A 12,451-nucleotide genomic window follows, 5' to 3' on the forward strand; every position below is an offset into this window, starting at 1 on the left:
CAGATTCTTCTAAACCATCTCGCCATTCCGTGACTTCTCTTTTTAAGCCCTTAATCAACTGCTGGTCTGATCGACTTCTGGGCTGTTCATCAAGAGACAATCTCAATTTTTGGATTTGGGCCTTAAGTTCTTCATTCTCTTGGATCAATTTATTCTTTTCGCTTCGATCCGCCGCGATTTGTATGCTGTTATTGAATTTCAGACTGTCAATTTGTAGCTTCAAATCACCGATCTTTGCCCGATACCCCTTTTCTTTTGCTAACCAGTTCCATTGCCATTGGGACGATTCTACAAAATCTTTGAGATGCGGTCTCTTAGCTAGTCTTTCGCAAGACAGGTCGCCTCTGAACCAAGCGTGATATCCTGGGGCAACTTCCCCTTTTGCTATATCCATCACACAAGTGCTTGCTGTCAGATGTTGGCACTCACTCCAGATTTGGCGAACTTCTTCTTCGGGGAAACGACCGTCCGGACTGATTTCAATCACTAGGGTACTCAGATCTTCATCTTTCGGCACCACTTGATATCTCCCAAGTTACCTCAAAACCCGATATGGTGCATAGGGTTGGATACTTTTAAGTCCCATCAACAGAAAGTGGGGTCTGGTTGCCGGCATGTATATGATTTCCTCAATAGGCGACCATCCGAGCGTCCAGTGGATTTGGCTAGCAGTGAGAGTTCGGAGAAATGAGGTCCATGATGTGACTCCCTCAGGTAAATTTAACCCTTTGATTCTTGTGTAGAATTCTCCAATACAAGTTTTTTCGGTCGAACCGTAACCCAAGAGCGGGGAGCGGCGGCATAAATGATCGGTCACCTACATTTGCAACAGTAGGTTACATCCTTCGAAAAAGTCGCCCCTGGCTCGACAAGCAGTTAGAGCCCGGAAAATGTCAGCCATAATCATAGGCGCCAGAGTACTTTTATCTTGGGTAAGCAAAGTACTGACGACCCCAGTTATTTTTAGATCGATGTTTCCGTCCTTCCTTGGGAACACTATAAGACCCAAGAAGGCTGTCATAAAAGCTAACAGCCTGTGTTCGTCCCACTTTTGTCGGTTGCCTTTACTACACAGTTTGAAATCCGTCTTATTGAACCCGCCCTCGTGACCGTATCTAGCATACATGAGGTGGAGACTGCAGAAACCTTTGGCAAAATCTGGATGGTGAAATGTTCGGGGTATTTTCAGAAAATCCAGAAACCGGTGTACCGTGACGGCCCTAGGTGCAATCAAGTATTTGAACCTTAACGGAGCTTCATCACCCCCAATGTATCCCGCTATTTCTTCCAAAGTCGGGGTGAGCTCGAAGTCTGAGAAATGAAATACATTGTGCGCCGAATCCCAGTAAGTGACCAATGATCTGATAATATCGCCCCGAGGCTGAATGTCTAGTAAATCCGGGAGATTTTTCAGATATTTCCTTACTTTGCCTTGCCCCTTCTTGCCTAAGTCGTTCCACCATAATCACAACTCAAAAGGGATCTTGGTCATTATTGAAAAAGGTTCGTTTTGTATCGTGCTCATCCTGCACATTTATTTAGGGTGATTATAAAAAAAAACCTTTATTAGACTCAAAAATTAAAATTATCTAGATCTTTTTTTTTAAAAAGATTTTTTCTTGCAAAATGGGAGGTTGGACCCGATGAGAGTTGCCTACGTATCTCACACCGTGTGAGAATCAAACCGGCGTAGTTCGGTCGGATAAAAATAGGGGAAACAAAAATAAAATCCTTTAAAGAAAAGAAGAATAACTATTTTTCTGGAATTTTGTTATATGTTTTTTTTATTTTTTTATTTATTTTTTTAAAAAGAGACCAAGGAAATACTTATACATTTTAAACTTCCCTTTTTTTTCATTTCATTTTTTTTTGAAATTTCGAAAATCTTTTAAAGAGGTACTACAAATGAAACAATACATTTTTTTGATTTTTTTTATTTATATATATTTTTGATTTTGAAAGTGATTAAAAGGAATAGTCAAACTGAAAGACAAGCTTTGTTTTCATTTTTTTATATATATTTTTTCATTTGACTGCCGATATACTAAACACACACGCACTCCTCGTCATACAGACCTCTTAACAACTATAACCACGTAGTGTTAAATAGACTAAAACTTCTATTAAGTACATATTGCACAAAGGTATATTTTAATGAGCTATAAACTGATCTAACAAATATATCATCTCCCGACACATCTGATCTAACAATATTACTATCTAGTAATCCACCTCGGTTAGGATGTATATTAATTCATACAGAGTAATTGTAGATAAAAAGAAGTTAAACAAATACAAGCTAACTAACACTCAACTTTTGCTATGTTTTTAATACAAGTATTGTAAAGTAAACAACATTCATTTCTTTATTTCTACTTCAAACTTCAAGCTTTCAGCAAACATGGTTTCAGAAGTGTGTACCTGGAAATGCTTACAATTGAATAAGAAGGGAAGTCAGTAGAGTAACAATGGCAACAGAAGCAACAACAGTAAAAGCAGATAACATCAGGACAAATCCCAGTGCAAGATGCAACGATAGCCGATTGAACAAGCAGTAACAAAATAACAGCAGCAAACAGTGCAGTAGAAACAATGCTCCAAAACAAACCAAGTCCAGGAGAACAACCAATGCAAACCAACCAATAGACTTAGTTGAGGCTTGGAAGAAATCAGAATTGATTGAACAGGTTGAACAAATGAAACCCAAACAACAGTAGGAAGAAACAATTTCTGATTTTTCTGTATGTTTTTCTCTCTTGTGTATGTGTCTGTATATGCCTATTCTGTGGTATCTCTCTATATATCTATGCTTTCTAAAACCCCTCAAAATCAGTCTAATTTTCAGTCCCCAATTTCAGTTCGAGTCTTTTTTTTTGAACTAATGGAAGTTCTCCTCCCTTTATAGCCTAACATCAGCCCCTTTTAGTCTGTTAAACACATCAGAACCCCCTCCTTTCTTGCTGTTTTTCCACTCAACATTTTAAAATATGAAACCCTCCCATGAGATTCCCTGACAACCCTTTTAACCAGCTTATTAAACTAAAAGCAGACATGGGCAGCAAGAATATAACCTGATAGCATATGCTGTCAAGTTATTTTAATCTCTAAAAAGGGCTTTTATGCACATATTGTGCACAAGTGCACATGCCACCAATTCAGATTGCAACTACAAACCAAATCCTTAGATTTCTGATTCAAATTAACAACTATAAGTAGCTATACTTGATTCCCAATTTGATTCAAACAATGTTCAACAAGAACATATCAAATTGTTATCATTCAAACAGCTGAAACTATTCGACGACACGTATCGAATCGACTATACTAATTATAACATATACAATCAAAGACAAGGATTGGAATCAACAGTATTGCACAAAGGGTTTAGATTGCAATGTCAAAACAAAGATGACCTTGAGAATTGATTACTCAACCAATTTCAAATCAGTCGACTATGCAGTTTACATACACACACATTACCAGTGAATGAAGAAAAAATAATTTGATCAAATACAGGGGTTCGGGAAAGGTGGGCAACAAACAGTTAATAAAAATTCAAAAACACAAATTAAACAAGACGTTTGGCCATACGAACAGACCTTTAACAAACACACGAACTGAATAAAGAAAAGAAAAATAAACTTACCTTAAAACCCCTTGAAAAATCAGGAAGCCTTAGCTCGTATTTGAAAAGACCCTTCTTGGGGTTGAACGGACTTTAATCGAAGTGTTCTCAACTGAGAACACTTCGATTAAGGTCCATTAGACCCTAATCAACTTGGCTCAAATGGACACAGACCAGGCTCGGGGTTTCTAGGGTTCCTAGATGGCAGATTTAGGATTTGGGTTTCCACGGTTAGATTCGGACCAAACCAAGCATGGTTTGGTCACAAGGGAGGTCCGGGGACTGTCTGGTGTGAAGCTGGGGTAGATCGGTGTAAGTCGAGGTCCGACTTGAATCTTTAAATGAAGATTCGAGAAGGTGGGAGGGGATTCGAGCTAAGCGGTTGGTGGCTTTGGGTTCAGGGTAGTGAGGTGCATCTATGGTGTTAAAGTGGGGGTCACCGGCGTCCATGCCGCCAGGATTAATGGTGAGGGGAAAGGGGGCGGCTAGGGTTCCGGGGTTTGGGTACGTTGGAAAGGATGAGGACGAAGGAGGGGTATTTGGATAGGGGGTGGGGTATGAGTGGAAATCTTATATATGGGGTGGATGGCTTGATCTCAGCCGTTGGATCAATCGAGATCAACGACTTGGATCTGAAGGCTTAAATGAAACGGTGTCGTTTGGCTTAGTAAGGGTCAGGGTTGGTTCGGGTAGAACGGGTCGGATCTGTACGTGGGTACGAGGGATGTGATCTTGGCCGTTGATTATTCTGAGATCAACGGCCCAGATCAGACCAGATCAAAACTACGTCGTTTGGACGCTCCTAAGGTCAGTTGGTCTGGACCAGGGCAACACACGTTTTGGGCTCGATATGGGCCTCAGATTTTAAATGGGAACAGGCCCAAACTTGATTTCAGGCCAATTTTGCACTCTTTTTCTTTTATTTTTTCATTTTAAAACAAAACCTAATTAACAAAATTAAACCCCATTAATTAAACACTTAATACAATTATTTACACACATATCAAAAATATAAAAAAAAAGGTAAAATCACAAAGGCGACAAGTAGGACAAAACATGCATATTTCGTGATTTTCCTTTTAATAACCGGACTATGGTTCAACTACACATGACACACACATTTTTTGTATTTTGTTTGATAAAAAATAAAAATGGACAAAATAACAAATAACTAACGAAATGCCACGTAAAAAATCCAAAAAATTATACAGCAAGACCATTTGCTATTATTTTTATTTCTTTTGGAGTGATTGTTGTGTAGAACAAAAATTACGTGCTCACACCCTTTGACCCATTTAACTACCCGACCCAAGGCTCTTTTAATTCTGACCGTTGATCAATCTGATCAACGGTCACCTTCTCCCCTTTCCATTTTTAATTCCCCAAACCTTACCCTAGTCCCCATTTCTGTTTAGCCAGCCGCTTTTGAATGCTCTCCACCCTCAAACTCTCTCGTAGGTTCTTCGGAACCCTAGCCGCCTCCGACCCCTTTTTCACCGTACTTTCACCGAAATCCATGGCTTCTCAGGCCATGAATGGTCTATACTCACTCCTCTCCACCATTAGACCTTGGTTGTTTGAAGTTGTGAGGCTTGACCTCGACGATTCCCTCTCCGATCTTCTCCGATATTTGATTCCATGGTTTTTCCGGCCATGCTCCGGCACATTCGAGACTCAGGAGCCCGGTTCTTGACCTTCCTGACTCAGGACCAGACCTGTTTCCAAGCCTTTCTCATTTCTAGGGTTTCTCTGAAACCCTAAGCCATTTGAGGTTCTTTCAACCGTTATTTGTTTAGATCTGTACTATGTCTCTGCTTTTCTTGACATCTAGAGTGATTTCCCCAAAAGTTTTTGTCAAAATCGTTTCTCTTTGATTTTTAGGGTTTCCGCAAGGATTTTGAAAAATTCTTTCTGATTCTTTTCTTCTTTGCTTTATGCGTGTTTGTTTATACCTTGCTCGTATGATTTCTTTTATTTTATGCATATATTGTCTTTTACCTTCTTATTTTCTCCTGTTAATTTCTGCTATGTTTTCACTACTCTTCTGCTATATGTGCCTACCGTTAAAGTTATTTGATTTTTGACTCTGTTCATGTTCTTACATGCTTCATCTTCTTGTGTTCAAGTTTGCACTGTCTCTTTCTTCTGAACTCATTCATGTTCTGAGATTTTCGAATATGTTTTTCATGATTTTATTCCTTTGTTGTTCAAGCATGCTATCATGTCTGTTTTATTGAGACTCTGAAAAACAAATGGTTTTCTTTCCCACCTCCATGTCTGATTCAACATTTGAAACCCTAGGATTTGGGGTTTCCTTTTGACGATTTCGATTTTTTGTGTTCGAGTCAGGGTTCCACAATGGGGCCCTGGACTCTCAGACTCACTATGAGTCTGCAGGTTGAACCTGCATCTCCTTACTTATGATTCTGAACTTCTCTTCGATTAAAATTCTCTTTTAAACAACTTGAAAGTCTCTTCTTGATTTACATGTTTGAGTGTTTATATATATGAGAACTCTTCTTTCAAAAAGACTTTGCCAACTACTAATTGATTCCGGATTCCTTTAATTGTGTTCACTTGATTGTTACTGGTTTTCCCTAATTGAACCTTTCTTTACCCCTTTTCCTGACTCGGTTCATTCAAGTAAAAGTCTGATGTTTTAATTTTACTGGTTGATTCCCTTTCCTTTTTCTTTACAAGCCGTGTACTATTAGCTTGTTGCCTTAAATAGCTTCTATGTACTTACCCTTTATTATATTACTGGAAAAATATTTTTTAAAATCCCTTTCCATAATTGCTTTACCCGTTTGAGATCAGAATCCCTTAATTAAAGAGAGACTGATCATAATGATATTTCTTTGCCTTTTCTTGCTTACTTGCTAAACTATAAAAAGGGCTCGACCCTTTTGCATTAAAGACAAGGCTTTTAAGCTTTAAGCTTTGATAAAAACCTTACTCTCTCACATACACTTTCAATCACAATACTTTTTCAATACCTTCTACTCTCTACTAAGACTTTTGTACTGCTTTGCAATTTGGGCTTTTCAAGACTGCTGTTTTACTTACCTGTCTTTCCTGAAACTGGTATGTCTAATTTAATTACTTGCATCACCCCCTATGTGTTTATTTTATAGTTTCAGTACTCTTTCCCACTTTGCTATTCATGTTCAGTAGTTAAATGATGTGTGTTTATTTCCTTGTATCTTGCTTCTATTATGAATCCCTATCCCCCTATTCTCCTATATGTTTCTGAGTTAATGGTTATGGCCTGGCAGTATCTAAATTACTGCCCAGGTCTGAACCTGACCTTCAATAGGTCCTAACTCCCAATTTAAGCTGACAGTCTGGTCAGGGGTGTGCCTGCATCCCAATTGCTAGGCATGACCACTAGTTTGTCATGGCTCCTCCCTAATTCCCCCTCTATTGCATTTACACTTACTCTTAGACTCTAAGTTCTGCCCCCCTCCTATGAGCCTTGTCTTGGGAACCTGGAGTTCCCTTTGAACTTGGACATTGATAGGGCTGGCCATCCCTTACTGCACTATAATTCTATAATATAATTGGGTGTAAGCACTGCCTAGAGTTCACAAAGATCCTTGGAACTTTGACACACCAAAAAGATGAGAAAGGCTTTGGGAAGCAGATCCTAGAAGTTGGTTTATCTCATATTATTGGACTTTGAGTTTGAATTAGGCTATTCAGATGTAGTTGGAATTTTTGATGTAATATACTTTTTCTGGATTCATTCAAGTGGTAATAATTTGTAATAACTATGGGGTGTATATTAAATGGGGGAGGGTTTCTCATGTTATGCATATGGGGTAGATATCATGATTTAGGTTTTATTTCTGCAATCACAACATTTTCGTTTATATATCTGCATTTAGAAATTCTGCCTATAAGATTATTTCATTATGCATTTAGAAATCCTGCCTATAAGATTGTGTCATTTCAGCATCAGAAAACGTGTCTATAGGTTTCTATACTTCTGCATATAGAAATCATGACTATAGGCTTCCGCACTTCTGCATGTGCAAACAGTCTATAGGTTAAAATAATCAATTGCATCCAAGACACCATGCTTATAGGACTCCTGCACTTCGTAACTATTTTAAACAAATGACACTTAGAGATCATGCCTATAAGAGCAAATCAGTTGAATCGGTTTCGTTTCGAATCTAAAATCAGTCATAAGTCCATAGATTTTCGTTTATAAAACCAACATCCTTTTCGTAAAAATCAGTGTACACTGTTAGATATCATGCATATAGGTCTCACTTAGGCAAACTACTAGGTAATTAACCAACTGTATCAGTTTTGGTAACTACATCTAGACAGGGCTAATTCGTACTCCTCATCTGAAAAAATATGTGATAAATCAGCCTGTCCTATGCCTTAATTTATTAAAGACCGAACCAGTACTTGTAAGCCATGCTAAATAACTTGCTGCTTTAAATGAGGAGGCCTACTTGAGCCTTAATTGCTATTTGTTCACCCTTTAATTGCTGTTTGTTTTTTTGCTTGCCGCCTAGATTTTTATCCTTTTAAAACTCTAAAAAAGACCCAACTCCCTCCCCTTTAGGATTAGTAGTCTCAAATGCCTCCGGGACTGATAGGATCGGGACGGGTAATAGCATGCAATAAGTAACGACACCATTCTGCGCTTTAATAGCTTAACGGGGTGGGAAGGGTAGTTATGGATATGATGACCGGTGCGCTAATACCACGTGTATCCCCTCTTTTAAGGAGTGATTACCGGGTATTGCATTGATGTGATACATAGTAATCATAAACCTAGGACCCCCTTCCCTTTTGTTTGTTTTCATCTGTTCCTTGTAGAATTGTTTAAATCTTTCATCAAATTCCTGCCCTTTTTTACCCTTTCTCAAGTTTCGACTTACTTGCAATGTTGTATGTGAACACCTTCTTACTTGAGCCCTTAATTGCTTATTTGATTATGTGAAGTCACAATTGTAACATGGCCGGGAACCACACTAGTGGATCTTGAGGGGTGCCTAACACCTTCCCCTCGAGATAATTTCTAGCCCTTACCCAAACTCTGGTTCTTCAAACTCAAACCCTTCTTAGTGTCCTAATGCCCTTAATCATTAGGTGACAACTCTTCAAATTCCAAAACCCAATTCCCAAAAGGAAACGAGTTGTCCTCCCAAATGTCACGAGCCCGATTTCGCTTTTTTTAGAAAAAGGGGGCGCGACAGCGTGGCGGCTCTGCTGGGGAAATTTCTTTTAGGCTTTTACCATTTCATGTTATTTTGTGACTTTACTGCTTCTTTATTGCCTTTATTTAATGTCTTTATTTCTCTTCTATTACAAAACTGACTTGACTCCTTGTTTTTTTCTTTAATGCTTTCCTTTACTGCTTTCCTTCAATACTGTTGTAATTACGAGCAATTATTGTAATCATTACTTTATGAACGTGCAATTACATGACAACTTGTAACTGCATATTCAACATCATATTCCACTCGTGCCAAACAAAATATCATAGCAACACTTATAATGAGTGGTTGAGCTCTTCCGATATCATTACCCCCCTAAATTTGGCAAAAGCGTATTTGCAGTAAAACCAGTTGATCAATGGTGTAGTCGAAGGTTCCGTTCCTTTCCCTCTTGAGTTGTCCGCTCAAGGGTACCAGTCTAATACCCTATAGTAACCCTACTCTGTTCAATTGTGCATGCATCACTGTCAAACCTAGTCGAGTCAGTTATGCTATCCACATAATGACTCTTTAAGATAGCCTTGTCCAAAGTCCACTGGGTTTCCTTAAAACCCAAACGGATGCTACCATGTCTGTGCATTTATTTGGAGAACTAAATGCTGTTTATGCCAATTATTGATATTTAATAGTCGAGTCTGGCGGGGGTAAGGGCCTAACGCTTTTGTTTTGCAGAAATGAAGCACGAAGTCCCCAGATTTGGCATGGTCACCAACTTCCACCCAAGGTTGCTAAGCTGGTGGGAGGATCTTCACTCCAGTGATCAGGCTCTTGTCCGAAAATACCTAGGCAATTTTCCTTCTCTCCTAGAGGTCCAACCCAATAACAAAATCATAAAAGCTGCTACTCTGTTCTAGGACTGTGATAGGTCTGTGTTTCGCTTCGGGGAGATTGAGATGACACCTCTGCTTGAGGAAATAGGAGGATTAGCTGGTATTCCATGGGAGACTCCGGGTTTACTTATGCCGGAAAATCGCAAGGGTAGGGGTTTTCTCAAAATGATGGGACTAAAGAAAAACACAGACTTGGCCTGTTTGAAGGATTCCTACATTCCTTTCGACTATCTGTACGAGAGGTACGTCCATAGTAAGTCCTACTGCACTTACCCAGCTGAATTCGCCCTCACCTCATTGGGAAATATCCACAGAAGGGTCTTTATTTTTATGTTCTGCTTCTTGGGGATGATAGTGTTTCCTATGAAGAAAGCAAGGATTCACACCAAGCTAGCTATGGTCACTAAAACCTTAATAGAGGGAATTAGTGGGCAACCCTTTAGCATAGTGCCCATGATCGTTGCAGAAATGTACCGAGCCTTGGAAAAGTGTCAACAAGGAGCCCCACACTTCGAGGGCTACAACTTGCTACTCCATCTCTGGCTCATGGAGCATCTCCAAAGGGGTGAATATCAGCAAGAGATTCAGCGTAGAGACTGGGACGATCATATAGCCTTCCATCAACCAAGGCGAATAAACTACATGCCCGACATGTTTGCTCATCCAGAAGATGCCAAAGGATGGGTGGAGCTGTTTGAAAATCTGACTAAGGATCAAATACAATGGATGTTGGAATGATTCCCTATTGACAAGTTCATCGCCCGATCCAAGGACGCACCATTTCTGATACTGATCGGTTTTAGAGGAACCTACCCTTATGTCCGTCTCCGGGTCATGAGACAGGCTGGTAGGAAGCAGGTTATACCAAAGGTCGACAAGATGATTCACCTCCAGGCTGACTTCCAAGCTGATGACAGTCCTTATAAGTGCCAAGCTCAGCATATGTGGCATTGCAAGATCATCATGGGAAGAGATACTATCGAGCCAGACAGATACCATACTGGCTGCACCCCATACTATTCAGGATGGTTGGAGGATAATCACAATGGTCTAGGACAACCTGGGTTTGTTCAAGGTCACAGGATCATCAATGAAAAGGCTGAAGCACAGGTCAAGTACAACCAATTGCGCAAGAGGATCTGGGAATGCGGAAGTGAGCATCGGGAGATTCAAGAAGCCCATCAAAAGTTGATTGAAGAATGGTTCAGCGCCAACAAGCGACTAGGGTATTTGGAGCGGGGTTTAGTAGAGTTGGAAAGGAAGTTCATCCAAAGGATTGAAAACTGCCAGAACACTGAGGGAAACGAAGGAGGACACTTGGCTAAAGCCTATTTGCTGCTGGGACTGCGTGAGCTCGTGAAGCTGTTCGATGGAGCTAAAGATGCCGAGTTTGGGGAAGGTCCTTCAGGGACCAAGTAGTTAGGAGTCTTTCCTTTTGCTTTAAAAATGTAATAAGGCCAATTACCATTAGTGACATTTTATTTTTTGCTATTTTAGTGTCGTTTTGGGATTCGTCTTATTTTTATCAATAAAATGAGGCATTTAGCATTATAAGTTCTCCAAATCAACTTGTCGCTAGGCCTACCTCAGGCATAACGAGGCTCTCAAATTAGGACACGATTTATATTCTCGCACTATGTGTTTAAATATTGCAACATTTTCTTCTCATAATCCGCACTAACTTGCTACCTTTTTGTTTTACCTTTTGTTTACTCCCCTCCCCAAATATTAGTTCGTGCACTCTGGCATCGTCATCATACTCCACAAGATCTAAGGGCCCTCCACCTCCTCCTCCTCCTCCTCCGAGTCCTATTAGGAACAAGAATAAGGGAAAAATGGAAGATTTGAGCAACATCAGAAAGGAGAACTCAGTTGAAAGGGTCGAGGCTCCTCAGGGTATTCAGGTTTGCAAGGAAAGTGCCTCTCAGCTCGAACAAAAGTTATTGAAATTTCAGGAGGAACTGTACCAAGTTCGGAACTTGGCAAGTTTGTCGTTTTCCCTCACTACCCCAGATATCAGTTTTCCAAACACTCAAAACCCCACACTACCACAAAACATCCTGAAACCACAAAATAACCCGCTCCCCATCACCATTGCAACACATGCCACACTTCAGACAACACCCCACTACTCATCCCTAAACCACTAAATTTCACAAATGATCATCCCCACAACGCCCCCATCTATGTGGAAACCATGCCACACTATGCTCAACTCATTTCAACCACACCCGAGCCCGATAATAAGGACTCGATTATCAGGAATCTGGCGGAAGAACTCAAGAAGCTGACTAGCAGAATTCAGGGGGTTGAGGGAAGTAAGGGGATTAAAGGACTAAATTACGAAGACCTTTGCATTCAACCCGATGTCGAACTGCCCGAGGGGTACAAACCTCCTATGTTCAAAATGTTTGACGGTACCGGGGATCCGAGAGTTCATCTGAGGACATACTGCGACAAGTTGGTCGGAGTAGGGAGGGACGAAAAGATTCGCATGAAGCTCTTCATGAGGAGTCTGAAGGGAGATAATTTGTCTTGGTACATCAACCAAGACCCTAAGAAGTGGTCAAATTGGGTAAGTATGGTGTCCGATTTCATGGACAGGTTCAGGTTCAACGTGAAAAATGCACCAGATATGTTCTACATCCAGAACTTAAAGAAGAAACCCACAGAGACATTCCGCGAGTATGCTACTCGTTGGAGATCAGAAGCTGCTAAGGTCAGACCGGCTTTAGAAGAAGAACAAATGAACAGGT

Source organism: Nicotiana sylvestris, chromosome 3, assembly GCF_000393655.2.
Source record: "Nicotiana sylvestris chromosome 3, ASM39365v2, whole genome shotgun sequence".
In the NCBI taxonomy this organism is placed as follows: domain Eukaryota; kingdom Viridiplantae; phylum Streptophyta; class Magnoliopsida; order Solanales; family Solanaceae; genus Nicotiana; species Nicotiana sylvestris.